Source organism: Chrysochloris asiatica, unplaced genomic scaffold (assembly GCF_000296735.1).
Source record: "Chrysochloris asiatica unplaced genomic scaffold, ChrAsi1.0 scaffold00002, whole genome shotgun sequence".
NCBI classification, from domain to species: Eukaryota; Metazoa; Chordata; class Mammalia; order Afrosoricida; family Chrysochloridae; genus Chrysochloris; species Chrysochloris asiatica.
In genome coordinates, this window is record NW_006408520.1 from 14376514 (window position 1) to 14381878 (window position 5365).

A 5365-nucleotide genomic window follows, 5' to 3' on the forward strand; every position below is an offset into this window, starting at 1 on the left:
ACAAAACAAAAAACAGAGAGGATAGAAGTAAATACTGTTTAATGATGATGCATGGAAGGGATTGTAATCATTGCAATGAAATGATGAGTGTAAATCTGATGTTCTCCCATGTAAACTATAACTCAACTCACAATAAAAACTTTAAAATGAAAAGAAAGAAACTTTTACAGGAAAAAAATATTATTCAAAATAAGTTTGAAATTATAGCCCTGGTGTGGCACTGTGGGTTAATGTGCTAGACGCAAAGTCAGTTTGTACAGCAAGGTTGGTGGTTCAAGCTCGCCAGTAGGGAAACCCTCTAGAGGGTCATTATGGGTCAGAATCAACTAGATGGCAGTTAACAACAACAACAATTCAAAAGGAAACCATTTGCTTTCAAGTTGGCTCTAACTCATGACACTTCCATGTGTGTAAGAGTAGAATTGTGCTCCACAGGGTTTTCAATAGCTGATTTTTAAAACATAGATTATCAAGCATTTCTTCCGAGAGGGATCACAGTATAATGTCCTGGATAGAGTGGGATAAAATGTAGAACAAAATCAAAATCTTGAAAAAGATTAGGCTTATTGGTCAGCTAGAGACTCATGAAATTCCAAAACTATGGCCCCTGATCATCCTTCAGGTCTGAAATTGAATTCACCCTGTGACTCAATTTTCAACCAAGCAAAACACAGGTATATAGGGAGGAAAACACTGATTAGGTACTCATGTCCTAAAATGGTCAGCCATTCAAGATCAAAGGGCATGAAAGAACATCGTAAGGACAAATTTCAGAATGATTGGTAGAGAGAGGAATGGAAACAAAAAACAGGGAGGAAGTGGAAGGGGTCCTGTTATATTGAGGTGATTGCCATCATTGAGATAAAATGAATTATATGATTTTTAAAAAGTATAACTGATAATCAACTCTGTAACCTTCACTTGATTCACAATAAAAAAGCTAAAAGAAAAGAACAATAAAAATAGAAAAGTAGAATCAAAACAGTGGCTTCTGAGGTCATCTGCTAGGTCAGTTAATTTCAAGGTAAAGGGATCAGATCAGAAGGTTATGACAACTGTTCTTGAGGATTCCACTGGGGTAACCTTGATAAATGTTCTTGAAGGACATAGGACAATCATGATGACTTAGTATAAATAAATTGGAAGAAAATGAAAACTCTCATTGATGAGATAAAGTCCAGGAACATGCGCCAAAGAATTTTTTTCCATCATGGCAATGCATCTGCTTGTTCTTTGAGTGTAGTGAGGGTTGTTCTATGAGAATTCATTGGGAAACCTTAACCCATCCACCCTACAGCCCTGATTTTTTGTTATTCTTGTTTCCCAAAATTAAAGAACTCTTAAGAGAAACACCATTGAAGTCTCCAAGGATGCCAAGACTTCCATCTAACATGATGTAAATTGAAGAGCATTTTGGGGAAGAATTAATCAGACAGATAGAAACAACAACTTCAGAAGTGTATACTAGAGCTAGATGGAGGATATGTTAAGAAATTATAGTTTCATCTTATGGTACTTTTGTTTAATAAAGGGTTTTATCCATTTACAACAATATTTTTTTACTTACCCTCACACATTATTAAATTTTCCCCAAAAGGAAACAATATAACATAAAAATATTTAAAGACAATTTTAGAAAATTTTCCTGAAATGAAATAAACAAACTTGAATCTACTTACTGAAAAAATACAAGAAAATCTGAGCCCAAATGATCAAAGTGAGACACATACTAATTAAGTAGAGGTTATAATCTTAGTATTGGACAAAGTAAACTTTGGAGCAATTTGCATGCTAAAATAAAGAAAGAAATCTATAAAGTTAAGGGAGACAATGATATTAAAATCAGTGTGAATATATACATACATACATATATATATATCTATTCTGATAGGGGGAAAAGATCCCAGACTCAAGTATGATCTATTGTTGTTGTTAAGTGCCATTGAGTCAGTTCCAACTCATAGCGACCATGTGTAGGGTTTTCAAATAGCAGCTAGTGGGTTTGAACTGCTGACCTTGTGTTTCTCAATTTATTGTTAATTCTTTTAAAACAAAATATACAATTCAGGTGAGGCAATATATAACACAGATCAGGGAAACTGTCAGTATACACAGCATACATAGTGCAGAGGTCAATAGAGTCCACCAAGTCACAAACTTTTTTTTCCCATTTTATATACATAGAATAGAAAAAATCGGGAATGATAACAAGACCATGACTGCTGACAGGTCAAACTATCACTGTGACAAGCAGGACCATGATTGGGATAGTATAGACTTGTGGGTAAAGAAAAGGTTATAGGGATTAGGAAGAAGCATGGCACAGACCTCTGGCAACAATAACACAGAAGACTGGATGAAGCAAGTTTATGGGATCATCCTAGAACTTTGAACTATATGTAAAGGTGTATTTAGAAGATCAAAGGCTTACTACTAGTGGGATTTACAGCAGAAGCCATAAAGTTGGTGTTTTCTGAACTGTAGCTTCCAGCAGCAACTGGAACTGCCATCTTGTGCGTGATGGAGTTGGTGAAGGATCAGAGGAATGCAGAGGTCTGACCAATCCTCGGAGATAAAAATGTGAACAATTATTTTTATTTTTCAGTTCATTGGTCTACTGCTGTCTGTGCACCTCTACTCTGGTAATTAGATGGATGCCTGAGTGAGAGGATACCACCCAACACCCAGTGGATTCAACTGTGCATACACATTGATATGCTCAGCAAAGACCACTGCATGCAGAATCTAAGAAGGAGGAGTGGAAAATAGACATTGCTTTAAAAACATAACAGTCTCTGAGAATGGCTCAAGCCCTCCCTGAGCTATTTCTCACTTGGAGAAACACCTTAATGGGGTTGTAGAGAGGGAGAGAGACAGACTAAAAAGGAAAGAGTTAAATTCTGAGTTATGTCAACAGTAACATCTTGAAATTTCTCAGGTGGCCTTGAAGGCTAGAAGCTGAGAAAGGGTTGATAAAGCCATTCTCATATTTTGCTGCAAGGTTTGTGTGTGTGTGTGTGATTAGAGACATTAGTATCCAATCTGGTTCTTTTTTACTGTTGCTGTGTTGTTTCTTGTCTTTTGGTTCCCCCCTTTACCTTCTGGGGCTCTTTCTCTTCTTATGTTACCCAAGAAGAAGCAACAATTCTGGTCATATAGCCAAGCTATAATCACATTCTATAAAATTGCACCATCCAGGCAGGAGCCAATATCAGCTGCTACACACAGATAGAAAACCAACAGCTGCAACAGTTACTCTGAGTTGGAAAAAAGAAAAGTGAAAAGAGAAGTCAATCTCCTGATCACATCTACTTGGAGGCAATCAGAAAGCTTAATAATACATTAACATCTTGTTGTTGTTAAGTGCCGTCAAGTTGGTTTCTGCCCATAGCAACCCTGTATAGGCTTTCTGAGGACCAACTGGTGAACTTGAACCACTGACCTTGCAGTTCAAATGGCTTTACAGTCTGGCGTATTAACCCACAGAGCTATACTAGGATTCACAATACATCAACATACATTCATCTAATTATTTTTGCTGATATCTTCTTTTGTTTCTTGGACATTTTTAATAATTAGATATGTTTTCAATAATTAGATTAATATTAATCTAATTATTGAAAACATATCTAATTATTAAAAATGTCCAAGAAACAAAAGAAGATCTTGGCACATGTCTGGAAACAATATAGAATAGCTGAGACAAAGGAGCTGTAGGTAGTCCAAGACTTCCCATTGAAAGAGGGTCAGGCTTTGGAACTGCATGAGAAGGAATTCAGGAGAATGATATTGACATACATCCAAATACTCCACAGAGGGGTTGAGAAAAATCAGGAAGAAGACAGGAAGTCACTACAGGAAAATCACATATGATAGAACTAGCTTTGGAAACAATTCAAAATCTACAAAAAGAAGTCCAAATGATTAATAATAAAATATCAGAAATGGACAATACACTTAAAGGCTAAAGGAGTAGAATTGAAGAGATGAAAGCCAGAAACAGCGAGCTGGAGGAAAAATCTCCCAATACTGCTAAGATAGAAGAGCAAGCAGAAAAAAGGATAAAAAATATCTGAAGAAAGTCTAAGATTCATGTGGGATAACATGAAGAAGAATAACCTGAGAATTATTGGCATTCCAAAACAAGAAGAATGACACAAGTTCACAGAGATAGTTGAAGAGCTGCTTGAAGAAGATTCCCCTAACATCCTGAAACACTATAAGAGAAACATTCAAGAAGCTCAACTAATGCCAGGAAGGATAGATTCCAAAAGAAAATCACCAAGACATCATAATCAAACTCTCCAAAATAAAAAATAAGAAGAAAATCCTGAAAGCAGGTAGGGAAAAGAGAACTGTTAATTTCAAAGGCAAGCAAATCAGATTAAGTTCTGATTTCTCAACAGAAACCATTCAGGCAAGAATGTAATGGGTAGACATATATAAAACCTTGAAAGAAAAACAAAACAAAACAAAACAAAAAAAACCCTGCCAACCAAGAATCATCTACCCAGCAAAGCTGTCAATCAAATATGATAGTGTAATAAAAATTTTCCACGATAAACAGGACTGACTTAGTCAAAGCCAACCCAGCACTTTAAAACATCCTAAAGGGAGTTATTTGAAGGGAGAACCAAAAAGAACAAACAGCAATCAGATATTGACATATGTGGTAACACCAGCCAGAACACAATTGACAGATGGAAGAGTCTAGTAAAGAACAAAACTGCAAGAACGAATTCAGAGGATCAGGGAAGTCAGTCTATTTATGATCAAAACAATTGCAATGCGAAAGAAGATAAAAATATAGGAACAGAGATCCAGGTGATGAGGAGGTCAGGAAGATTGCAGTATAAAATAGACTGTTTTAAATGGAGGAAAAAGGTAATAGAGTATAGAATAACCTAAAAAAATAATAATAATAATAATAATACTTCACAATATACCAAGAGAATGAAAGTACAAGAAGAACATGAAAACAATAAAACTATGAAGAAACTGACAAAAAAGAACACAAAAAACATGAACTAAGCACAGGAAGCCATATAGAAAAAAGAAAGCAGCAGTATCACAAAAAGCAAAACAAAACAAAACATAGCAACAGCAATTAATTCATACATATCGAAAATTACCCACCAATCGTCTGTCAGTTTGTTGTACTATGTTGGCTTGTGAGTTGCTGTGATTCTGGAAGCTATGGCATGGGTATTTTAAACACCAACAGGGTCAAGAACATCATACTGGAGGAAAACAAAAAGTCATTAAGAAGAAAAGAAAGAAGGACAAGATCAAAATGGATGTCAGAAGAGACACTGAAACTTGCTCTCCAGTGTAGAGATGCTAAAGCAAATGGAAGAAATGAGGA